Source organism: Schistocerca nitens, chromosome 1 (assembly GCF_023898315.1).
Source record: "Schistocerca nitens isolate TAMUIC-IGC-003100 chromosome 1, iqSchNite1.1, whole genome shotgun sequence".
Classification (NCBI taxonomy): domain Eukaryota; kingdom Metazoa; phylum Arthropoda; class Insecta; order Orthoptera; family Acrididae; genus Schistocerca; species Schistocerca nitens.
In genome coordinates, this window is record NC_064614.1 from 1,300,562,767 (window position 1) to 1,300,590,089 (window position 27,323).

General features: G+C 43.3%; 1 protein-coding gene across 2 annotated transcripts in view; it reads left to right on the forward strand.

Moving 5' to 3' along the window:
• The window catches only part of LOC126240013 (calcium-binding protein E63-1), a 584,925-nt gene that overhangs the window by 31,821 nt on the left and 525,781 nt on the right, over positions 1 to 27,323 (forward strand). The window contains exon 1 of one of the 2 annotated variants that reach the window (XM_049947898.1): positions 9,921 to 10,136. The exons of the other annotated variant lie outside the window; for it this stretch is intronic. The gene's annotated coding sequence lies outside the window, so the exon portion shown is untranslated. Of the gene's footprint in view, positions 1 to 9,920; positions 10,137 to 27,323 lie in introns of those variants that run through there. 2 annotated transcript variants of the gene reach the window in all.

A 27,323-nucleotide genomic window follows, 5' to 3' on the forward strand; every position in this document is an offset into this window, starting at 1 on the left:
GCGATTTGGCATAGATCCCTCAGAGTGGTTGGTGGGTCATGTCGTCCATAAACAGACCTTTTAAATCTATCCCAGGCATGTTAGATAGGGTTCATATCTGCATAACATGCTGGCCACTCTAGTCGAGTGATGTCGTTATCCTGAAGGAAGTCATTCACAAGATGTGCACGATAGGGGCGCGAATTGTCGTCCATAAAGACGAATGCCTCGCCAATATGCTGCCGATATGGTTGTACTGTCGATCGAAGGATGGCATTCAGGTGTCGTACAGCCGTTACGGCGCCTTCCATGACGATCAGCGGCGTACTTCGGCCCCACATAATGCCACCCCAAAACAGCAGGGAACCTCCATCTTGCTGCACTCGCTGGACAGTGTGTCTAAGGCGTTCAGGCTGACCGGGTTGCCTCCAAATACGTCTCCGACGATTGTCTGATTAAAGGAATATGCGACACTCATCTGTGAAGGGAACGAGATGCCAATCCTTAGCGGTCCATTCGACATGTTGTTGGCCCCATCTGTACCGCGCTGCATGGTGTTGTGGTTGCAAAGATGGACCTCGCCATGGACGTCGGGAGTGAAGTTGCGCATCGTGCAGCCTATTGCGTATACTTTGAGTCGTAACACGGCGTTATGTGCCTGCACGGAAAGCATTATTCAACATGGTGGCGTTGCTGTCAAGGTTCCTCCGAGCCATAATCCGTAGGTAGGGCGGCCTAAGGGAGGCATGTCATCGACAGTTCCTGTGTCTCTGTATTTCCTCCATGTCCGAACAATGTCGCTTTGGTCCACTCTGAGACGCCTGTACACTTCCCTTGTTGAGAGCCCTTCCTGGCACAAAGTAACAATGCGGTCGCGATCGAACCGCGGTATTGACCGTCTAGGCATGGTTGAACGACAGACAACACGAGCCGTGTACCTCCTTCCTGGTGGAATGACTGTAACTGATCGGCTGTCGGACCCCCTCCGTCTATTAGGCGCTGCTAATGCACGGTTGTTTAAATCTTGGACGGGTTAATTGACATCTCTGAACAGTCAGAGGGACTGTGTCTGTGATACAGTATCCACAGTCAACGTCTATATTCAGGTGTTCTGAGAACCGGAGTGATGCAAAACTTTTTTTGATGTGTATAGTATGCGCAGACGCGAAAGAGAGAACGGCGTTCAATGTTATCTCAGTTTTTCCGTTCCGTCTCGGTTTACTTCAGTTTGCGCAAAGTTTCAACTCGGTTAACTCGATCTGCCGTAAGCCCTAGTTGGCCCATCTCTCGCCTGCCGTTACAAAATATGGTTGCCGGAGATGCTTGTTATTGGCACCCAGAGCGCTGTAACGCATAGATAGCCTCTACATATTGACTATTTACCTCTTTGATCGTCATATCATGCAGTAGGTTTGGTTCTTCAGAAACGGCAACAAAAGGACATTGCACAGACAACTCATATGAAGTGAGTCTCGTGCAGATCCGGAGAGATCTCCGAATCGTGCTGTAGTTAGCATAATAATCAACAAGGGTTACTTCGTACAGTTCTGTGTATTAACTATTAAGGTAGATAGATGCCTGCGCGTTCACGGTACTGACATACTTGTAAATACGTACTTTGAGTCAACAGTTTCTCGTGAGCAGCTGCCCGTTAAAGCACGTGGCACGCCAACCGTAGTGCAACATCCACCAAGTGCATGTCGACTGTTTCTCTTGAGTGGCTGTCCGTCTCAAGTCAACCATTTTGCGTATAAATTATAGGGAGTGATAAATGCGCATTTTTATCGTCCGTCAATACGGCAGTCTTTGCAGACAGGATCATCGACTATAGATGCAAAAAGACATCATCTTGATGTTGATTTTAACTTTTCTTTCGTGTATTTCACATACTGTACGTAAAAATGAGATTGTCTGTTAGCAAGAACAACAAAATAAGTTTGAAATATTTGCAGTGGATAAAGCGCAATTATTTCCACTGATTCCCTAAATATTACTTCTTCTTGACTAACGTCAATACCTTCGCTTGGTGTTATACACCTGTCTGTTACTGTATTTATTGCTTTGTTGGTCTACAGAGAATTGTGCGTCTTATTCACAGCATGCTTCGAAGTAACGAATCATTAGTTATAAAATAGGGTAATTTTATTTTCTTCTGTCTTTTTTAGCTGTAGATGTCCACTATAATAATGGCATTGCTTTTGGATCCATCTGATCTGCACTTTACTGCTAGTCTAAGAAGACGCATTACTGAACTGTAAAATGGTTTCCATTGTCGTTCATTTATAATCCATAATTCACATCCATAATACTATTGAAAAAGCCACTGTTTTTTAGTTCTACGGTGTTTTTTGTGCCAAGCACCTATAAATTTTCTCGCGTGTTTTCCACACTGTGACAATTTTTTATGACCATATTCGTATTCTTAAACGCTATGGAATGTAGTCGAATTAAGTCGGGTGATGCTGAGGGAATTAGATTAGGAAATGAGACACTTAAAGTAGTAAAGGAGTTTTGCTATCTGGGGAGCAAAATAACTGATGATGGTCGAAGTAGAGAGGATATAAAATGTAGACTGGCAATGGCAAGGAAAGCGTTTCTGAAGAAGAGAAATTTGTTAACATCGAGTATAGATTTAAGTGTCAGGAAGTCGTTTCTGAAAGTATTTGTATGGAGCGTAGGCATATATGGAAGTGAAACATGGACGATAAATAGTTTGGACAAGAAGAGAATAGAAGGTTTCGAAATGTGGTGCTACAGAAGAATGCTGAATATTAGATGGGTAGATTATATAACTAATGAGGAGGTATCGAATAGGATTGGGGAGAAGAGAAGTTTGTGGCACAACTTGACTAGAAGAAGGGATCGGTTGGTAGGACATGTTCTGAGGCATCAATGGATCACCAATTTAGTATTGGAGGGCAGCGTGGAGGGTAAAAATCGTAGAGGAAGACCAAGAGATGAATACACTAAGGAGATTCAGAAGGATGTAGGTTGCAGTGGGTACTGGGAGATGAAGAAGCTTGCACAGGATAGAGTAGCATGGAGAGCTGCATCAAACCTGTCTCAAGACTGAAGACCACAACAACAATAACAACAATTCACATCCATAATACTATTCAAAAAGGCACTGTTTTTTAGTTCTACACTGATTTTTGCGCCAGTGCCTATAAATTATCTCGCGAGTTTCCCAAACTGTGACAATTTTTTATGACCATATTCGTATTCTTAAACGCTATTACAACCTATGTAACTGAAATGATAATTTTGCTGATACTTTCTGATGTAGGCTACAACAGTTTGTAAAGGAAAAGGATTTCCACTTCAAAGCGTGTTGATATAGCATCCAGTATGCAGAATATGATGAAAACAACGTCTTGGTTGAAGAATTGATTTTATTGATTTATTTGTACATGACACGCGTTTCGCCTAATACAAGGCTTCTTCAGATTGACCTCCATCAATTACACTTGTATTAGGATTCATTGAAGACACTGGTACTGTAAAATACCGTAAGTTGCCTCTACTGTTACCTATATACAAGGTATAACTTTATATAAGAAGGGTGAAAAACAGCTACCATAAAAGTAAGCAAGTTAACTAGGAGTACCACCGCCACCTACCGTGAAGAACGGTCAGTGCCACGGCGCTCAGCGTAGTGCATCAGACCGGAGAACGAAGAAAAAAATGATTCAGATGGCTCTGAGCACTATGGGACTTAACTTCTGAGGTCATCAGTCCCATAGAACTTACAACTACTTAAACCTAACTAACCTAAGGACATCACACACGTCCATGCCCGAGGCAGGATTCGAACCTGCGACCGCAGCGGTCGCGCGGTTCCAGACTGTAGTGCCTAGAACCGCTCGGCCACTCCAGCCGGCCGGAGAACGAAGAACGGCGCCTCGAGCGTATTTACCATGTGACGGACTGTTTACCGGGACAGACCTGATACTGCCTTTTATCCACTGATACATGCTTCACAGACCTGCAAGGTAATTTTTTTAGTTTTTCTTCCGCTTTCTTACCCATACGGACCATAGCCATCGTAAAGCCAACCACTACAATTTTTTTCATATTTTGTTTTATTTATGCGTAGTTTATCGGGTATTACACCTTTACAATATGACGTGAGCACATACTTGTTTCGATTTATTTTACTATGCGTGACGAGGGCAGTCTACTTTTGCCGATGCCCTAATCGTGGCACCCAAAACCCACTTACCAATTATGAATACTGGTTATTTTCAAAAAAAAAAATTTAATCTATAATCTTTCCAGCAGCGAGTTAGGAGCAAGCCTTTCTAGTACTGCTGTAAGTAAAGCAGGACAATCTGAAGCTGTCTTGTTTTAGGCGAAACACGTGTCATGAATTAATAAAGCAGTAAAATCATTTCTGCAACCAAGACTGTTGTTTTCACCACAACAGGTTTTATTCCTTTTGGGCACTTCAAGCTAGAGTTTTTGTTCTGCACCAAAGTTAGTTTTTTCAGAAGACAGACACACTTTATAACCGCTTTGTGATTCCATCTGAACATAAAAAAACAGTTTTCACCGGGCTGTGTATCAACATGTTGAATGAGTTTTCCCTTTTAAAGTATCGTTTCTATTTATGAATGACGAAATATTAAACATTAAAAAGCAGATGAAATATTATTGTGATAGAGCATGTCAAGTTACCTTTTATAACAGTATATTGTGCAATTTTCCTGCAGCACCTAAGAGAAAGCAGTGTATATCATCACGAAACGCTAAATTTGTTAGGGTTATCGCTTGAATGGTATAAATTTGAAAACAGATAAACTATGAGATGCTATCATTATACTTCTAAGGTTTGGTTGTAGCAACTGAATATGAGCCACTGGTTTATATTTAGAATTTTTTGCTATATTCTCATTCAGTAGTTTAATATCGAAAGTGGTAGCCTTGCAAAAAAATGGTTCAAATGGCTCTGAGCCATATGCGACTTAACTTCTGAGGTCATCAGTCCCCTAGAACTTAAACCTAACTAACCTAAGGACACACACACGTCCATGCCCGATGCAGGATTCGAATCTGCGACCGTAGCGGTCGCTCGGTTCCAGACTGTAACGCCTAGAACCGCACGGCCACTCCAGCCGGCGGTAGTTTTGCAGAAAGATAATTTTTTATGTTAATATATTTCTGGTATAAATTATGTTGAATTGGTCGTCGAGGAAATGGAACTTTTATGTTCAAAATGATCTTTTTGTAGGAACAACTAAGAAAATGAACATAATTCAATTATGTAAAATGCACACGCAAATTTCCTGCCTTTTATTGCATCTTTGCTCATTGTTCTCATCTTTCCCATTTTAGATTAGTTTCATTAATATCTCTTTAGTAGTATTGTTGAGCTGATTTGAGTCCTTCTCTGTTTATTTCATTAACAATCTGAAAGTAATTGTGCCGTCGGCTGATGCCTAACTAGTGGAATGTTAAAAAGCTATTATGAAATAACTATTATAAAAGCTGTAAGTTCATCCTAGGAAACTGTGTCAGTGGCGTCACATACAAGTTAGTCGTGCGTAAACTGATTTGATAAAGCCTTAAATGACGTGGGGAAGACATTTCGATGGGTTTCTGCGCTTAATTATTTCGAAATCACCTGAAACTCCACTATAGGAGATTAAGCGAAGGTCGAGGGGTGATTTCTCATCAGTTGTCTTTTATAAAAGAGAAAACTCTCCAAATATGTCTTTTCATAGAATCAGAATCTTGCTGATTTCCTTCTATTTCGAAGTGGTAATAGGTCTTAATGGTGTGTTAATTCAGTTTGGTCAAATCTTTCGTGCCCCGGAATTGCTACTCGATTTCCAGCTTGTCTCTTCATTTACAATTCACAACTTTCTTAGAGAGACTCCATTACTTTTCAGGTCACGTAACACACTGGATGTCTTGGTATCGCTGTCACCAAAGTAATGTGCATACTATAAGTCGGAAACCGTAAGAATCAGGCAAAGCACAGATGTCCTTGTGCCACTATAAAATTTAAATTTATTTGGAAGAAAAAAATCACAAAATTGTATACGCGCCCTAATGTATTCTATGATACAGATTTTGTTATACAAAGTGAGAAAACGGCTTTACTGTCTCTGGTCATGCGTAGTCTGAAGAAGAAGTGCATGAACTTGAAGAATATCCATATTTGAAAGTTTTCGAGAATTGTTTTTGGAGGCGATTTCTTCGTCTAAATCATGGGCGACGGCCGTTTGTACTGTGCTATTTGACGCATGGAGCAATTCATCCATCCGTCAATTATTTTCACCAAGACTTGAATCCGGGACAACCTTCCTCGCATTATGATTCAAAAGAGTCAGTTCTCGCTTATGCAAGATGGAATTCACTTTCACAGTAGGCTTAGTAGGATGTTGTAATATATAACCTGAATGTTCTGAGGGAATTAATTTATGTGCTCCCGCGGCGTATTAGTGAGTAACGGCATCTCTTTTGTTTTCTAGAAATACGTGTACTTTGACAGAATACGATGTGCTTCTGAGTCGGACTTAATGAACATCTTTATGCAGAGTTTGATCATTGTCACGGAATATGTTTGCGATTCTACTTTTTACTCACGACGAAAGAGTTTTTCTTACACAAGGTGTGCATACAGTCCGGGAACACTTTCAATTATTTATTACACAAGGAGAAAAGATTGTACAGATGTCATACAGATTGCATTTTGAAGAGAAACTCAGAAAGTGGTTTTTTTTTTCCAAACATATATGCGAGCAGTGAGTGACCCGGCAGACGTGAATACGGTAATCGAATTCTTGCCATACCCGTCCCAGCATGGCATCGTCAACCGGAGCTCCGCTACGTCACGTGACAGAGGCGGTACATACACATACACCAGATCTTTAATGTGTTCCCACAGAAAAAAGTCAGACGGAGTGAGATCTGGAGCTCTGGCAGGCCATTTCACGTTTGCAACTAGCGCTGACTGTAGGTAAATTAACAAAACTACGCTGTGGCAGTATACATGAAAAAAAAAGTTTCAGGGTTTCTCTTCAAAATGACGTGTGTATGATGTCTGTGCAATGTTTGGTTCGTGTCCAATAAATAATTGAAAGTGCTTCCGAACTTCATGTACACCCTGTACTATGTGAAAAGTAGCGACGTACTGTCGAGTGCGAATTTTCGCTGAGAAGTGATTTCTTGTTTACGTTGTTATGGTCGTATGGTTCCTGATAACGATTTTTTGTTCTTAATATTGTAGTGACGTAGCTTACCAGACTTCGCAGGCAGAAATCACCTAGCAAGAAAATTCTTTGTGTCCCTACTGTCTCACGTAGAAATGCCTTACGGAATTATCGGAATTTATTCGTCTCTGTCTTTATTTTTTTCATTTTCTTTCTCTTTTTTCCGGAAGTAGTCTTTCACATGGCTTTGAGCACTATGGAACTTAACATCTGAGGTCATCAGTCCCCTAGAACTTAGGACTACTTAACTAACCTAAGGACATCACACACACCCATGCCGCCGGCCAGCGGTTCTAGACGCTACAGTCTGGAACCGTGCGACTGCTACGGTCGCAGGTTCGAATCCTGCTTCGGGCATGGATGTGTGTGATGTCCTTAGGTTGGTTACCTTTAAGTAGTTCTAAGTTTTCTAAGTTCTAGGGGACTGATGACCTCAGCAGTTAAGTCCCATAGTGCTCAGAGCCATTTGAACCATTTGAACACCCATGCCCGAGGCAGGATTCGAGCCTGCGACCGTAGCGGTCGCGCGGTTCCACACTGCAGCGCCTAGAACCGCTCGCTCGGCCACACCGGCCGGCCAGAAGTAGTCTGTCTTGTCATCATCGGAGACTGGATGAAAAAGTGGAGTTTGGTGTCTCGTCTATCATTAGCTTACCAACTGTTCAGCGTATACCGTAGATCCCATCAAGGCGGAACTCTTATTGAGGTACACGTGCCGTCCCACGCTAAGACCATTGCGCAGCATTTTCAGAGGAGAGAACAGTGCATATTCTGAGTTTCCTGCAGACACAACTCTGCTGTGGTACGGACGACAGCTGTTATCACAGTGTGCGAGTGCTGCCATTGGATCGCGGGTCCCGGGTTCGATTCCCGACCGGATTGGGGATTTTCTGTGCCCGGGGACTGGGTGTTTGTGTTGTTCTCCTCCTCCTCCTCCTCCTCCTCCTCCTCATCATCATCATCATTCGTGACAGTGGCTGGACTGGATTGAGTAAAACATTGGACAGTGTAAAAATTGGGACTTTGTACGGGCGCTGATGAACGCGCATTTGAGAGCCCCACAAGCCATACATCATCCCAGTGTGCGAGTGAAATGGCGCGGCGACTGTAAACGTACTCAAAAGTTGCAATACGCCCTACTGTACGACTCTTGTGGCCGAAACATCTAACTTACACAGATATTCATCGTGAAGCTGTGGCGGAGTATGGACCAGATGCAATGTCGCTTCAGTCCGTACTCAAATGTTGGCAAACAGTCGGATCAAGGCCTCACATCGCGATGTCCAGATCTTACGCCACGGCATTTCCATCCTTTCCGCAAGCTGAGGGGTGGGTGGGGGGAAAGAGGTCTTCCACGTTCACTCAGCGATTCTCGAATGGCTCCGTGACCAAGGAGCGGATTTCTGTCGTCGTGGAACTGGACGGTTAGTAGGACGTTCGGACCGTTGCTTACAGAGACTTATTGACCGTGTTGACAAATACTGTGGCGTGTCTGCTTCGCTTCCAAGTGTTGTGTAACATTCAATAAAAGTTATTTGGCCTGCGTCCACCCATTTAGCTGAGTGGCCAGCGCGTCTGACTACCACGCAGCGGGCCCGGGTTCGATTCCTGGCCGGCTCGGAGGTTTTCTCTACTCAGCGAATGGGTGTTGTGCCCTCTTTACCATCATTTCATCACCAATGTGGTGTCAGCTGAAAACACTTGCAGCTAGGAGGCCCAACTTTCCGAGGTGAAGAATCCCGGCACTTCAGTACCATACGGTCTTTCACTTGGCCTGTCAAAATAATGTATAACTTGCTTCCTGATGTCCCGTCGTATTAGACAGCTGCGGTTTATCTGTTTAGCTGAATTTGTCGAGTGTTCAAATGTGTGTGAAATCTTATGGGGCTTAAGTGCTAAGGTCATCAGTCCCTAATAAGCTTACACACTACTTAAGCTAAATTATCCCAAGGACAAACACACCCCCATGCCCGAGGGAGGACTCGAACCTCCGCCGCGACCAGCCGCACAGTCCACGACTGCAGCGCCTAAGACCGCTCGGCTAATCCGGCGCGGTTGAATTTGTCGATAGTTTTCAAGAAAAATAATTACCTTCACCTATAACTTAGGCTTGTTACACTGGCATTTGCTATGTCGCTAACGGCAATGATCAGAGTTTGAATGTTGATAGATAATTTGTAGGGGTGACTAATGTAGTAGACATTTTATTTCATTTTAGACGGTCTGAGCTTCCCAAATTATTGCTTTCTGTTAGATGGGAGCTTGCCGAGTGTTACGGAGCCCCTTAGTTCAGCTGAGCCGAGCATGAAGAATGAAGTCCCCTTATCAAACTAACAGGGCTGGTATTTACCGTGAAAGAGTCGGGGAAACTACGGAAAACACGAATTCCTATCGACTGTCTGGGATACGGATCCCTCTCTTAAAGAATGCCTTCACTATCGTGGCGCGCCTCATTCGGCCGTGTCCAAGGATTATCTCACGTCACTGTGATATTTCACTCGAATTGGACTGTTCATTTTGTGTGGTCTGGATACACAAGCTATCTCATCCCTTATAAACGGTGGATCTTCTTCCCCGGCAGAATTACGTAGCGTTCGCTTTCGCGCTCCCAGCACGAGTGAGAGAGAGAAGAGAGAGAGAGAGACATATATAAATAAACAAAGGTGTGTTGAGACGCCGCTTTGCTGGCACGCCGCGCGATGCCGCCTCAGTCCGCCGCTTGCAGGCCGACACGCTCAGCGAAGCGCTGGCCGGGCAGTCGTGTGTCGAGTTTGCACGAGCAGTGAGCCGGTGTTGTGCATTCGGAAAGTTACAGCGAGGTGCGTGGTTAAGACCAGTGCCTGCTGCGGTCTGCGTCTGTGGATAAGGTTGAACGGGACAGGATTTACGCCAACGAGAACTTATTCAGCAGCGGCACTTTGTCGTATTCGGCGGCCCGAGGTGCTTATTTGAAATTTATCTGTCCCATTTTGGAGTATATATTTACAATTTTTTGATTTCAAGTGCTTAAACTGTCGTTGTTAATACAACACACTCATATTTTTCTTAATATGTTGCTCAGTGCTTAAACTGTCGTTGTTAATACAACACACTCATATTTTTCTTAATATGTTGCTCAGTGCTTAAACTGTCGTTGTTAATACAACACACTCATATTTTTCTTAATATGTTGCTCAGTCATTAAAAATGGTTTCAGTGATAGAAAAATAACTACAATGCCTTTGAGATATGTACTCCTTCGGGTATGGAATAATTTATTTGTACACAGATGACTTGAGAAAGAAAAAGAGGATAAAGAGAATTAAACAGAGATGCAGTACTTGCTGAATATGTATTTGTCGTGTTTAAAACCTGTTGTCGGACTTTTAAGTCGGCGTTAAATAACAACTGCATGTTGAAAGTGTTTCCAGTGATTTGAGTTACACTACACTGACTTTGCATGTTCTACTGTATGCTAATGTTCTTTTTGTAAAATTTTGATTAATTAGGAAACTAAAAACTAACGCAGTGCGTCTATGCACTATTACGTCTACTAAGAACATGGTTTTACTGCTAACCAACTGTGTGTAAACCCTGCTAATGGCATTATTTACCGTGATCATGTGCTTCGTACTAAACCTATGTAATTCGTACGCATGTGAAATCTCACCCAATTTGTTCGTTGTAATAATATTATTTTTTCTGTCTTGTTTGTGGTATCCACGTAACTGATTCATTGCTGCATATAGTGCTACTTTATACCGTATCTTTCAAAACTGTATCAATTTCCAATTTTGTAATTTACTTAAGAGTTATCCGGTTCCAGTTCTCTTGTTTCCCAGGCATCCTTTAACAGCCAGTGTCTGAACGAGGCTCATAGCAAGATCACGGTATGGTGTATAGTGCCTACTGCACTTGCAGCCTCCTTTCTAACAACAGCATATTTTACTTTGATGATTACCGCAACTATCTCTTTTTTTAGCATCGTGTCTCAGCAGCTTTACTGTTCTAGTTTCTCTCTAGTGTCCGTGGAATACCAATGGGTCATACGTGTTAAATGTTCTTTGTCAACTGCCAATTCTTTCTTTTAGTTAAATATGCTGTCTAGACTTACGACTATAATAGTGACTGATGCAAAAAATGATATCCGATCTTTCACGTCTTGGGTCAGAAATGGTATGTTAAAGTGATACCTACAAATATTCTGCCAGTCTCTGGCAGAAAATTAAATACAATATTTACTTATTGTGATACGATAACCGATACAGAAGGAAGATGATGTATTTGATGAGAAGAGTGGAGTAAAAATTATTTATAGCCTAACGCAGTTTTCTTACTTCTTTGATTCGTGCTGTTATAACAGGTTTCTTTCCTGTGTTTTAATCTTTGTCCATTTAAATAGTTATACCGTTTAAAAGAAAACACTTTCTGACAAAATTTTCCATCTCCAATCATAAAACAAGTATAAAATTTGTAGTAACAAAACAGCAGAAAATAGTGTTTTATTACTGTTCCCATGCAAATCTTTTTGTACAGAAAGGTATGTCCGAAAAAAGTGGCGGAATACTAGAAACATATTCTAATGAAATCAACTAATTTTATTTAATGAATAAGGAATAAAATAATATTACTTTAAGTAGGAAAAGTTTTGTACATCAAATTTTCATCTCAAAGGGTTCATTTTACATACGGGGGATGCATTTTAACAAGAGAGTACTGAATAAAATGAAGTACATAGATTAATACTGTTTTTTCTCCGAAGATATGTTGGTAGACAAATACAGTGCTTCAAGATCATTCTATTCTGCAAACGCATCGGAAACAAAAGAGCATTTAGTTACAGAGTGGTAAATAATGGTTACTGTATAACATCATGACAGTCGGCAGCTAAGTTATTATCTCTGACGTCCCAAAAACATGGAGAAAATAACAGAGGGGAGGTGGCATTACGTCACAAACCTGAAGACGATGTCCGCCATTTTAACTAGCCCAAAACATTAGGTTCATCGCATTCATACCCCCATAGTTCACCGCGGTGACACTTCCTCGTGACGTCACTCTGAGTGTGTCATATTACTAGAGCAACTACGCATTGAAGAACAGAAAAAAATTCGAAATTGACTTCCTGACGCTATGTTATTCATGTAAGCTCTACAAGGCCTGTCAAAAAGGTATCCGGCCTCTGGCCAAAAAAAAATATTTCGAATACCTGACGGGCTTTGGACCCTAATCCCCTTCAAAGTAGGTCCCTTGCGCTTGCACACACTTAGCTCACCGATCCTTGCACAGCTGGAAACACCTCTGGAAGTCATGTTTTGGAATCGTGTTCAGCTCTGTCGTCGTGTTCTCTACTCTCAAAACGACTGTCTCTTTGTTTCTGGGCCGTACCCGTACACCCATGACTCGTCTCCAGTTATCACGGTGTTCAGAAACCCAGGACCAGTGTTGGTGGTGTCCAGAAGGTCCTGTGCAACAGATCTTTTTGCTCCGGCGGCAACAACGTGGGCACGAATTTCGCAGCCACTCGGTGCATGTTCAAGTTGTCACGCAAAATTGCATGTGAAGAATCTTTACTCACTCCGACCTCTCGGACAATCTCCCGTACTGTCAAACGACGATCTGCCATCACCGAATTTTCCACCCTCTGAACAACAGCTGCACTCCGACTAGTTTGGGGCCTGCCAGAACGCTGGTCACTCTCTGCTGATGTGCGGCTATTTTTGAATCGGTTGAACCACTCCTTAATTTCTGTTACACCCATCGCATCTTATCTAAACACCCGCTGAATCTTACGATTTGTTTCGCTTTGAGAACTACCAAGCTTTTGACAAAATTTGATGCAGTATCTTTGCTGAGCACGTTCAGTCATCTTGAGAGAATCGGTAATCAGACGAACACCTTGTGTACCACCTCACTCAGCGACCGACAGGCAGAGACTGACGCGCTGGAAGGCGGGGACAGTTCAGAAATGCGCAGAAAGGTCTCTTCCTTTACTGGGTACAGCGGCGCCGTGCTATCGTCCCTGTTTTGCGCGGGAATATCAAAGGTCGGATACTTTTTAAACAGACGTATAATTTTTAGTATTTAAAACAGTTATTGCGCGCACACGACAGAAATAACGAACAAGAAGCACTTGTAAATGGTAGTCTACTAATGTTTTGGGCTATTTAAAACGGCACCCACTCTGGCTTTAAAACAGCGTACAACGTAAGTCTGTAGTGCCAACTCCCTTCTTCTTTTATCTCAATGTTCAAAAAGCTCTTCAAGTCTTCATTTCTTTGAAACTGACATAATAAACAGAGATGAAGTAAAAGAATGTACTGCTAAAAATTCTGCAGTAATACCTCTTCATCTGAAGAAATTACTAAAAAAAAAAATCTTTCTTTCTCTCTCTCTCTCTCTCTCTCTCTCTCTTTTAAGGCATAACAATTTTCCATTTAGTACGTTTCGTGAACTGTGTTTACTAACAAGTGTCTTAGTTATAGCTGTGAGCAATCGATTACGACAGTGCCCCGGTTTGAATTTACAATGACTTGCCAGCTGACGCGATTAGAGTTTGTTTGTGTATTTCGGCCAGATAATGAGCCATTTTCTGAGCAGTTGGCTCAGCGACGTGGTAATTAACTTGGTAAATGAGTTCTGTCTACTTAGAGGTGACGTCGGCGTTGCTGGTTCCAGAGCTGTGGGCCGGCGGTAGTCGGCGGCGAGCGAGAGCGAGGCAGCGGCGCGGTCATGGCGGCGATAGGCCGAGTGTGGGACTCACTGTGCAAGGTGGCTGTGCCGGGCGTGCTGTCTGTCACGCACACACACTAGGCTAGTCTAGTCCACGTGCCCAGGGCAGGCACGAGGCATGCCCCTCTGTGCTTGCAGCACTAGCGTGTAGAGTCTCCGTTTGTTGTCATGTCGTTTGGTTCTGGTAGTGTTACGGAAACTAGACTCCTCCTTGCATCTTCTCGTCCATGCAGTGTTCTGCCCCTTTCTTACTTTAGTGAAACTGTTTGTGAATACCTTACCTTTTTCTGATTTCTGTGTGTCATTGTGCCATACGAGTGTTGTGTAACAACCTTATGATTCCAGTACTTTAATGTAGTTCGCTCGTGAGGTTTCTCTTCTCATAAAAGGGAGTCGCCAATTCTAGGTCACGAGTGTAGATAAAATTTTGCAGGGATAATCGTCATTGGAAAAAAACTCGACAACTATACAGACTTTTAACTCAACATTACAGACGTAGAAGTTTTCTACATATCCTGAGTATTTGCAGAGCCGGTCCTGCAGACGAGTGGTGAGCGCATCGTGCTCGGCTTGGTCTGCTTCCCAGTATTGCCTCGTGCAAAGTATTCTTTCTGTACAAAATAGTAATAATTTCAAAATTAAAATTAGTTTTATTAATTTGGTGTGGAACAAGTGTCAACGGGGTCATTCACTTACAGCTCTCTGGATAGTAGTATATTTTAAAATTGCCTGAATGCCCGCGAAATGCTACAGTTGAGCAATGGTATAATGCAGTTGAGGTTTATTATCATTTAAAAAATTCAATTTTATCATATTATGTGAAAATGAAGTAAATATTAACTGCTAATGAAATAAAAGTGCGAAGTATATTAACCTTCGTATCTCTTACCTATATCATGAATAAAACGATTTATAATACTTAAATGCTGATTATTTCGCCAAAAATTTGAGGTTTTACACAATAAAAAGTTGGAAGACAGATAAGAGTTGGAGTCAACCAGTCTGGAGGCTCCTTTCAACAGCAGCCCACGAGATGGTTACGGTCATTAGGCTTTTCCTCAGAATCGAAGAAATATTGAGCCAGGAGTCGAAATAAATGTAGATCTTTTTTTCAGTGACGGACATCTTTACGAAATTTTATCAAAATCCCAGATGCGCAGTCTGCAGAATTTTTGTGTAGAACGCATTCTCCAAAGAAAGTAGGACTCCCCTTGATAGATGAACTATAGTATGATTGTAATAGTTTTTGTGTAGAACTCATTTTTCCACGAAAGGGAAGTGGGTTACAAAATGTTTTGTACAAATAAACCGGCATCATGCATGTTAGCTCAGTAGTGTCAAATTTTTGTTTTGTACATAGCAATAAAGGATGTGGCGAGTTGGTAGAATCGTGTAAGGGCATTCTGCTCTTCTAAGTGCAAAGTTTTTTTTTGTGAAAATTGTTTTAAGCTTATGTTTACATTACTACAATGAAGAATCTTAAAATTGCAAATTGTGCACAATTAATTTAATTTTGTCTCAGTAATTCAAAGTCAAAGACAAATTAAGTGTGGCTTGGCGGCCCAGTCAGAGCGAGACTACATTTTAAAGGTCTTGGATTCGATCCCAAGGCGCTCTTATGATTTTTCAGTTACTTGCTGGTTCACCTCTGCCAGTGACTTGGTGATGTGAAAAATGCCAAGTTGCACTTTGGACTGGAGTTCACAAATTGTATAACGCCTAGGTAAATGAGATAGTGTTGAAGGAAGGCAGCGTCACAACACCTCCAACAGGAGCATGCCATTTACAGCACTGTTGTATTCGAACCAGCCTTGGACTTAAGGAAAGCTTCAAGTTGTTGTCTTACTGACAGTAATTAACTGCTTTTTCTCTCTTGTGTTGAGAAGACCATGTGTTTGTGGGAGGCTCAGTGGTGGGCAGTGAGGAATAATAGGCTGCAGTCCGTAAAATGCGACCATGGCTTACCTCCTCTCGACAATGACGAGCTGAGGAAGCAGCCATTACACGACTTAGAGTGGGACATGTGCTCATTGATGTGTGGCTTTCTCTTACGTCGCAAGGAGCTACCAGTATGTCACTGGTGTGGGGTGCAGCTGTGGATAGGACATACATTAACTGTGTTATATGTCACGACCAGAGTGCTAATCTGCGTCGCCCCCAGGACCTGTCCTCTATTTTAGCTGATAATGAGGCGAGCGTGGTCCGTGTTTTCAGATTTTGTATAATGCCCAGAATTCTTTCCGCAGTATTGTATGAGGTGACGTATTCCAGAGACATATAAAGTCTCAATTTTATCTATGATAATAAATACAGTCCAAAGTGATGAATTAAAATTTATATTAAGGTCGGGATTCCAACATGGGTCTTCTGCAGTGTGTTAGCGGCAGTGCCAGGATGGTGCTGTGGTTGGTGCGTCTGCCTAATAAGCAGAAGAACCAGGAGTGAATCCCCCCCCCCCCCCCCCCCCGATACAAATTTTAATTCGTCACTGGATGTGAAATTTTAATGTCACATAGTGGATCGGTCAGAGTTATTTGTAAGTAGTCATTCAGCCACAGTCACCTTCCTTTTCTTTTTTCTTTTTTTTTTTTACCCTGTCTGTATTGGCATTTTGTCCTTGATTTTATGTAGTTATTCTTCTGTGTATCGTCTGACTTTCATTGAGGCTTTTACTGATACTCACCTTATCGGTGTTGTCTTTTAATTTCCTATGTGTGAAAGCAACTTTGTTTTCCGATTTATTATTTTTTTAATAGATTTTCACCACGATCGTGTATAATTCATGCATGGGGTCCTCTTACCGGCAAATCATTATCTCTTATGTTGAGTTTATGAATTCAGTGTGGCATATGCTGTATTTTATTTGGCGAAATCACGTCCGTTGGTAACCCTAATGTTGATTCTGCGTTGGAGAACGTGGTGCCGAGATCTGTTGTGTTTGTGTCTTGTATCTCATTAATTCGCACAAGAGAGTATGTTGTTTCGTCATACATAGAGCGGATACTAAATGTACTTACGATTTTAAAGCTCTGCAACCACAGCTGTGATTTCTTCGTTTAGAAGTGGAACTGAGCTTAACGTGTTGGTCTGCTATCTGGTCATTCGCTGGAGCCTGGACGCCCGCTTGCCCCACACACAGGCAGAGGTGCGTATGTCTTCCTCAGCATTCCACTCACACCTGTGTTCATACTGGGCGGCTCCGTTTCCGTGTGGCACAAGATACAGCCGCCCGGCGACTGGCCACAAGGCGCACAGGTGTAAACGCATCTTAAGGCGACGTGTGCCACACCCTCAGACTGCTCGCCTCTCCAGGCAGTAGTCACTGTGTGTCCCATACGTCCGCCACCAGTTGTTCTCCCGACGCGAGATGAGCCTTTTCCAGCCCTCCCACCAGACGGTGCGAGGATTCTTTATTGACTGGCTAACGTTTTTCTGCAGGAGCTTCTAGTATTTTAGCACCTTAGAATAATTAAAATGCTACAAAACGATTTTGTTCATTGCATTGGCTGTAGAAAGTTAATACTTTATGTTTATGTTTGTAGCTATTGTACATGTGAACAGTGCACTCCGAAGTCTGCGGTATTGCGATCACATAGTTTGGCAACGGACACCCGGTTTCACAGTTTGGCACCGGAGGGTTGTCGTTGTGATATAGCCACTTCCTCTTCTTTTCCACCAGATTGGGATGTTGTGTCCAATCCTCACAGCGACTGTAGATACTTATGAAAGAGGCAAGACGCGTAGAGACTGCAGGTGCATAGAACTTCGTCAACCGTGAAGTGTCACATACGAGGGCTATTCAGAAACTAACTTACTGTTTAGGATTTAAAACAAAAAGCAGATAAAAAGAAACATATTTATTACTTACACTTGAAAGGCTCTGTTTTCCGCTAATATTCAGCTTGATTTGCAGTATAGATGGGGATATTTATCATAACGGTGCACCAGCTTCTTAACTGCATCGTCACTGAATGTTGCCAGCTGAGACTTCCCCTTGGAAGGAGGCCTGCATGCATTTCCTGCTGTGTCCCGCACTCCAGCAACGTAGCACTGCCCTCGCCTGCCAGGATTTCCACCACCACGGTGCTCAGTCACTGCTGGGGGACTTGTTATTCTTCATGTTTTACCGTTCCTGTTAACATATTTCGATGAAACGGATATCGCACTAGACCATTTCGGGGCTGCTCTATCGAAGGCCTCGTAAAATTCCACTTTAAAAATCATTTTCTTTGTAACTGGAAATAAACCGACTGTTTCCATCGATACTGGATGGAAAAAGCGTGATGAGCAGTATTTGTTTTGGGCTGACTCTAGTTAGAAACTGCAAAAACGAAATTGCAAATATCTGCTGAAATCACAGAGGAAATACGCCTGACGACCCGTAGGAGAGACCCTGCATAAGACGGAACGAAAACTTAACATACAATTTAATTTGATTTCAGGCGTTCCCCAAGGTAGTGTTATAGGCCCTTTGCTGTTCCTTATCTATGTAAACGATTTGGGAGACAATCTGAGCAGCCGTCTTCGGCTGTTTGCAGATGACGCTGTCGTTTATCGACTAATAAAGTCATCAGAAGATCAAAACAAACTGCAAAACGATTTAGAAAAAAAATATCTGAATGGCGCGAAAAGTGGCAGTTGACCCTGAATAACGAAAAGTGTGAGGTCATCCACATGAGTGCTGAAGGAACTCGTTAAACTTCGGTTACACGATAAATCAGTCTAATCTAAAAGCCGTAAATTCAACTAAATACCTAGGTATTACAATAACGAACAACTTAAATTGGAAGGAACATATAGACAATGTTGTGGGGAAGGCTAACCAAAGACTGCGTTTTATTGGCAGGACACTTAGAAAATGTAACAGACCTACTAGGCAGACTGCCTACACTACGCTTGTCTGTCCTCTTTTAGAATACTGCTGCGCGGTGTGGGATCCTTACCAGATAGGACTGCCGGAGTACATCGAAAAAGTTCAAAGAAGGGCAGCACGTTTTGTATTATCGCGAAATATGGGAGAGAGTGTCACACAAATGATACAGGATTTGGGCTGGACATCATTAAAAGAAAGGCGTTTTTCGCTGCGACGGAATCTTCTCACGAAATTCCAGTCACCAACTTTCTCCTCCGAATACGAAAATATTTTGTTGATACCGACCTACATAGGGAGTAACGATCACCAAGATAAAATAAGGGAAATCTGAGCTCGTACGGAAAGATGGAGGTGTTCATTCTTTCCGCACGCTATACGAGATTGGAATAATAGAGAATTGTGAAGGTGGTTCGATGAACCCTCTGCCAGGCACTTAAATGTGATTTGCAGAGTATCCATGTAGATGTAGGTGTACTTTATTGTCTGTTACGTGAAGAATGGAAATCAATTCTGGTGTGATATGATCCTATCGTCGGTATTTTCAAATGTAGGAATCTGAACTGCTCGCGTTAATCGATTTGATTTTGAGGATTAACTGGTCTTTCATCATACAGGGTGACAATTATTGAACTATATAAAATAAAACCGTCATAACTTCTGAATGGTTTGCATTAGGCGTTAACTGCGCGATTGGTCATGGGGCATGAAAGGAATTAGTATACCCTTTGGCTGGTATGGTTTACCACGAAGCCCGCTTTCATTTGGATGGCTTTGTCAATAAGCAAGATTGCCATATTTAGGGGACTGAAAATCCGCATTTCGCGGTGAGAAGTCTCTTCAACCTCAAAGGGTGACTGTGTGGTGTGAAATGTCCAGCCACGGACTAATCTACGCGATATGCCTTGATGGCACGGTGACTATCGAAACGGTACTTGAAGGTTTTAGAGGATGATTTCATCCCCATTATGCAAAGTGACGCTGATTTCGACAAGATGTGGTCCATGCAAGACGGAACTCGACCCCATCGAAGCAGGAGAGTGTCTGATGTCCTGGAGGAGCACTTTGAGGACCGCATTCTGGCTCTGGGGTACCCAGAGGCCACTGGCATGGCCCTCGATTGGCTGCCATATTGTCTGGATCTGAACACATGCGACTCCTCTTTGTGGGACTATATTAAAGACAAGCTGTACAGCAATTACCCCAAAACTGTTGCTCAGCTATAAACAGCCATTAAGGAGCTAATCGACAGCATCGATGTTCCGACACTTCAGCAGGTCATGCGCCATTTACATGTTGAACAAAGTGTGTTCACGCCGTAGTTTGTAACTATTTTACGTTTTTTTTTTTCATACAGTTCAGTAACTCCCTTTTTCGACGTCCCAAGACTACACCAAACTATGACTAACCCATATAGCGTCACCAGCAAGCGCTTCTATTAAGCTAAGCCAATATTTTCCTCAAAACGTTTGTCGCACCTTGCGCTGTGACGTTGACGCTTCAGATGCGATCTTTCACTTGGGCTACGTGTCCCACACAACCACTGCTGCTCAATTTCTGCGGGTCTATCCACAGTGATGGGTGTCCGTCACTGGCCGGGGGAAATCTTCCTCATTGGTCGGCACACTTTGTCGTATTTCTGTAAATGCTTTTGAATTTAATCTTAAGTTGTAGATTGAGTGTGACAGTAAGAACAGCTCGTGTTGCGCTGGCTGACGCTGGAGGGGATTTCGTTGCCTCCCACAACTTTCACCGAGGTGCCTGTCGGACTGCGGCGTCACCGCGGACGAGCTGCGAGTCGATTCTGGGGCACGGCCACGCGCACGACCAGCGGCTGGCCGTGGCTGCAGCTGCCGCGCGCGACCACGACCGTGCGTGGCTGGCCGGCAGTGCCAGCGGTCGAGCGCCGGCGGCTGTGTTCATCTGGAGGCGCGAGGCGAAACGAAAGGACAAAAGATATGTTGCCGTACCGCTCCACAAACCAAATGTCTGTTACTCTTTTGTGAACTTCCCGAACACGAAAATGAATTCTTCAGTTTCACTAGAGTACCTGTAAAAGATTTCGATGAAATATTAAAGAAAATTGGACAACCTAAGGAACGAAACAATAATCTCCTACAGTACTATACAGAGTGGTCCATTGATAGTGACTGGGCCAAATGTCTCAAGAAATAAGCATCAAACGAAAAAACTAAAAAAGTACGAAACTTGTCTAGTTTCAAGGGGGAAACCAGATGGCGCTATGGTTGGCCCGCTAGATGGCGCTGCCATAAGTCAAACGGATATCAACTTCATTTTTTAAAAATGCGAACCCCCATTTTTTATTACATACTTCTGTAGCACGTAAAGAAATATGAATGTTTTAGTTGGACCACTTTTTTCGCTTTGTGATAGATGGCGCTATAATAGTCACAAACATATGGCCTCACAATTTTAGACGAACAGTTGGTAACAGGTAGGTTTTTTAAATTGAATTACAGAACGTAGGTACGTTTGAACATTTTATTTCGGTTGTTCCAATGTGATACATGTACCTCTGTGAACTTATCATTTCTGAGAACGCATGCTGTTACAGCGTGATTACCTGTAAATACCACATGAATGCAATTAATGCTCAAAATGATGTCCGTCAACCTCAATGCATTTGGCAACACGTGTCACGACATTCCTCTCAACAGCGAGTAGTTCGCCTTCCGTAATGTTCGCACATGCATTGACAATGCGCTGACGCATGTTCTCAGGCGTTGTCGGTGGATCACGATAGGAAATATCCTTCAATTTTCCCCACAGAAAGAAATCCGGGGACGTCAGATCCGGTGAACGTGCGAGCCACGGTATGGTGCTTCGCCGACCAATCCACTTGTCATGAAATATGCTATTAATACCGCTTCAACCGCACGCGAGCTATGTGCCGGACATCCATCGTGTTGGAAGTACATTGCCATTCTGTCATGCAGTGAAACATCTTGTAGTAACATCGGTAGAATATTACGTAGGAAATCAGCATACATTGCACCATTTAGATCGCCATCGATAAAATGGGGGCCAATTATCCTTCCTCCCATAACGGCGCACCATACATTAACCCGTCAAGGTCGCTGATGTTCGACTTATCGCAGCCATCGTGGATTTTCCGTTGCCCAATAGTGCATATTATGCGGGTTTACGTTACCGCTGTTGGTGAATGACGCTTCGTCGCTAAATAGAACGCGTGCAAAAAATCTGTCATCGTCCCGTAATTTCTCTTGTGCCCAGTGGCAGAACTGTACACGACGTTCAAAGTCGTCGCCATGCAATTCCTGGTGCATGGAAATACGGTACGGGTGCAATCGATGTTGATGTAGCATTATCAACCCCGACGTTTTTGAGATTCCCGATTCTCCCGCAATTTGTCTGCTACTAATGTGCGGATTAGCCGCGACAGGAGCTGAAACATCTACTTGGGCATCATCATTTGTTGCAGATCGAGGTTGACGTTTCACATGTGGCTGAACACTTCCTGTTTCCTTAAATAACGTAACTATCCGGCGAACGGTCCGGACACTTGAATGATGTCGTCCAGGATACCGAGCAGCATACATAGCACACGCCCGTTGGGTATTTTCATCATAATAGTCATACATCAACACGATATCGACCTTTTCCGCAATTGGTAAACGGTCCATTTTAACACGGGTAATGTATCACGAAGCAAATACCGTCTGCACTGGCGGAATGTTACGTGATACCACGTACTTATACGTTTGTGACTATTACAGCGCCATATACCACAAAGCGAAAAAAGTGGTCCAACTAAAACATTCATATTTCTTTACGTACTACACGAATATGTAATAAAAAATGGGGGTCCTATTTAACGCATTTGATATCCGTTTGACCTATGGCAGCGCCATCTAGCGGGCCAACCATAGCGGCATCTGTTTTCCCCCTTCAAGTTAGACAAGTTTCGTTCTTTGTAGTTTTTTCGTTTGACGCTTATTTCGTGAGACATTTGGCCCGGTCACGATCAATGGACCGCCCTGTATAAAGACAAGTCGTTGTTTAATGTTCTCGCCAAAAATATCTAAATTACTTGATCGATTTACTTCAAAATTTTACGCGATACGCTACTGAAAATTCGAACGGAAATAGACGATATGTTTATTATGCAGTGACAGAAAAAAATCGGAACATTAAGGAGGAGTTGTGCGACACAGACGAAAATTGCTAGGTGTGTTTCTACACCAGAAAGACGATGTCTAGTCAGATTTCGCGTCAGTGATGCAAATCAGGTTTGCTTTAACGACACGCTGTAACTGTCGTGAGCGTTGGCTACCTTCGTGATTGGACGTGGTGAGTTGATCCTAACCAAGAAAACCTCTAACGCCACAAAGACGCAATTATCGACACCTCACTGATTTTGTACGTGATCGTGTAATATGGCTACGACATGCTGTGTGTTCCTTCTGTGGTATTGCAGAAAAACTTGGCAGGAATGTATCCACTGTACATGACGGCTGGCAGCGGTGGTCACGGGAACGCACTGTCGCGAGATGACCGGGCTAAGCGGATTTTAAAAGTAAATAGTTTTCGTGGCAATCTTGCCAATTAATTGTGTATACGTAGCACGTCACTCACATTTTAAGCACTTATAAAGAGTACTGAGTGTCTCTGAAACAATAAGTGCTGCACGACGAAAATTACCTCCTGCCGAGGCACTTCATTTACTTCGGAATGATACACGTTTACTCTGTACTTCAGTTAACTGTTTCAAAAAGGATTCACAGAATGGCTTAAATATCTTGACTGTTCCACTCACGTACCAAGCTCGAGAAAAAAATTCAAATGGTTTAAATGGCTCTGAGCACTATGGGACTTAACATCTCAGGTCATCAGTCCCCTAGAACTTAGAACTACTTAAACCTAGCTAACAAAGGACATCACACACATCCATGCCCGAGGCAGGATTCGAACCTGCGACCGTAGCGGTCGCGCGGTTCCAGACTGAAGTGCCTAGAACCGCTTGGCCACACCGGCCGGCTGCTCGAGAAAAATTAACACCACAATCTTTATGTGTGAGTTCTAATTTCTCTTATGTTAATACAGTTTTTATGGCAGTGGCAACAAAAGTTGTTTGCATTCGGAGTAGAAAGATGGTGACTGAAATGTCGCCGGCTGGTCCCGGCGGAGGTTAGAGTCCTCCCTCGGGCATGGGTGTGTGTGTTTGTCCTTAGGGTAATTTAGGTTAATTAGTGTGTAAGCTTAGGGACTGATGACCTTAGCAGTTAAGTCCCATAAAATTTCACACAAATTTGAACGTTTCTTTTTTAAATGTTGCGGAAATAACGTGCCACGGTGGAAAAGCGTTTGTTTTAATGCTGCGTCCCCAACTCGTCCACTTGCCTCGCCCCCCCCCCCCCCCCCCCCAACCTTAAGGAGAAAAAGAAAAACATCCGTGACATTCTCTCCCCGAATTCGCTGTACTACAAAATCAGCTACCTTCTTCCAGCGTTTTCGATGTCCTCCGTCAATCCTGTCAGGTAAGGATCACACAGTCCTCAGCAACATTCCAGAAGACGTCGAACAACTGTAGTGCTCGCAGTATCCTTCGTAGACTCGTTGGTTTTTCTAAGGGTTGTGTCAATAACCCAACATTTTTTTTCACGTTCGTCACCAAATGTGATGTTTTCCAGTTACTCTCTTTATGTTGTTAACCGTTAGGACTTTCGTTGCATCTGTAACCCTCAAATTTGTTCTAATTATAGATTTCTCGTAGCCTGACGAAACCTTCTTACAAGGAAATCTCTCCATCGCACCCCCTCAGATTTAGTAGTAAGGGGGCCCAGGGACAGCTCGTCAAAAAATGAACACAAATCAAGCATGAAAACAGAAAGAAGGTCTACTGGACAGTGAAAAAAACCGCCAAAATAGACACAGTTCAAGAAGTGCAATATAGAGCAGTCAGGCAGAGGAATCGCGTCGTGGTTCAGTGGTTACGGTTTTGCACTGCCAAGCGGGCGAGCCGTGTTGAAGCCTTCCTCGAGGCAATTTATCTAGTTTCTTCTTTTTCGCTGTCCGCTTTACTCTGTGTCGTGGTCTAACGTCCGTTTGCAACAACGAGGTGCAAGGTAGGGATATATAATAAGATTCTGGACAACTACTCTATTAGTAGCCGAACGGAAGTGACTTTCGAATGGGAACCGAAAACTTTTGATGACAAGGCGACAGGCCAACAGTGTTGGTTGGTTGGGTTGATTTGGGGGGAAGAGTACAAACAGCGAGGTCATCGGTCTCATCGGATTAGGGAAGGAAATCGGCCGTGCCCTATCAAAGGAACCGTCCCGGCATTTGCCTGAAGCGATTTAGGGAAATCACGGAAAACCTAAATCAGGATGGTCGGACGCGGGATTGAACCGTGTCAACAGTGTCCTCCACCGGAAAACACGTCTGGTGTGTCGTACACGGCATTAGTCACAGTACGTGTGTCATATGACAGGGATCTCTTATCTGGTAAGTGTGTGAGGTATGCCTCCTTGCCCGATTTACTGTTCGTATAAATGTGAATGTGATCTCTCCCAAGGAAACGATGAAAACATAATAGTTTGTCACATAAACTGCAACGAATGAACCCGACAGTTTCACAATCACGCAGTTTCTCAGTGCTCTGTCAAAACATATGTTTTTTAACGTTTTTGAAGTTGCGTCCCGTTTTGGGAGTTTTGACTATTGAATTCCTTTGTTGTGACATAGTTCACACCCGTTTATTTGTTGTTTTCATTTCTGTGAGACGTCTACGTCCTACGTCACCTGCCGTTACTATTCATCACATTTGCTTGCGACGGTAACGTATTCTTACGACATGACTATTCTATAACCAGTGTATAATATGAAAACTACCAAGACTACATAAAGAGAACAAACATTTTAATGACCAGACAGACATTTCATAATCTTGTGAAATAACAAAAAAAAGTCACACCGAGGAGCTATTAATACGGCTCGTCGGTTTACCGGCCTAACACCGCGACCACTTACCCCATGACGCCATTGCTATTTTAGGTGGCTCTTTAATGCACTTCTTGGACCTTTCACTGTTCCTATTTTGCTTTTTTTCGTAGTTTAATAAACCTTCTTCCTGTTTGCATGTTTGATCTGTGTTCAGTTTCTGACGAGCTATCCACTGGGCCACCTTACCACTAAACCTGAGGGGGGGGGGGGGTGCGATGGGGACTTTCCCTTGTTAGTAATCGTGTGGAGAACCTCACACATTTTATCGTTTAGGGTCAATTGTTACGTTTAACACTGTGAAGATATATTTCCAAGATAATTTTGCAATTCGCTTTCCTCTGCTGAGGAGTTACTAGACCGCAGCATTACCTGCCACAAATCTAAGAGAAATCTAAGATTGTCTGATAAACACACATCAAAAAAAGTTTTACATCCCTCCGGTTCCCAGATCTTCTGAAGATAGACGTTGGCTGTGGATACTGTATCACAGACACAGTCAATTTCATGGTTCAAAGATGTCAAAACCCGCCCAAAGATTTAAACAAACCATGGATGAGCAGCGCCTATTAGACGGAGGGGGTCCGACAGCCGATCAGTTCTAATCATTCCACCAAGAAGGAGGTACACGGCTAGTGTTGTCTGCAACCATGCCTAGACGGTCAATACCACGGTTCGATCGCGTCCGCATTGTCACTTTGTGCCAGGAAGGGCTGTCAACAAGGGAAGTGTCCAGGCGTCTCGGAGTGAACCAAAGTGATGTTGTTCGGACATGGAGGAGATACAGAGAGACAGGAACTGTCGATGACATGCCTCGCTCAGGCCGCCCAAGGGCTACTACTGCAGTAGATGACCGCTACCTACGGATTATGGCTCGGAGGAATCCTGACAGCAACGCCACCACGTTGAACAATGACTTTCGTGCAGCCACAGGCCGTCGTGTTACGAATCAAGTGTGCGCAATAGGCTGCATGATACTCAACTTCACTCCCGACGTCCATGGCGAAGTCCATCTTTGCAACCGCGATATCATGCAGCGCGGTACAGATGTGCCCAACAACATGCCGAATGGACCGTTCAGGATTGGCATCACGTTCTTTTCACCGATGAGTGTCACATATACCTTGAACCAGATAATCGTCGGAGACGTGTTCGGAGGCAACCCGATCAGGCTGAACGCCTTAGACACACTGTCCAGCGAGTGCAGCAAGGTGGAGGTTCCCTGCTGTTTTGGGGTGGCATTATGTGGAACCGATGTACGCCGCTGGTGGTCATGGAAGGCGCTGTAACGGCTGTACGATATGTGAATGCCTTCCTCCGACCGATAGTGCAACCATATTGGCAGCATATTGGCGTGACATTCGTCTTTACGAACGACAATACGCGCCCTCATCGTGCATACCGTGTGAATGATTTCTTTCAGGATAACTACATCACTCGACTAGAGTGGCTAGCATGTTCTCCAGACATGAACCTTATCGAACATGCCTGGGATAGATTGAAAAGGGCTGTTTCTGGACGACGTGACCCACCAACCACTCTGAGGGATCTATGCCGAATCG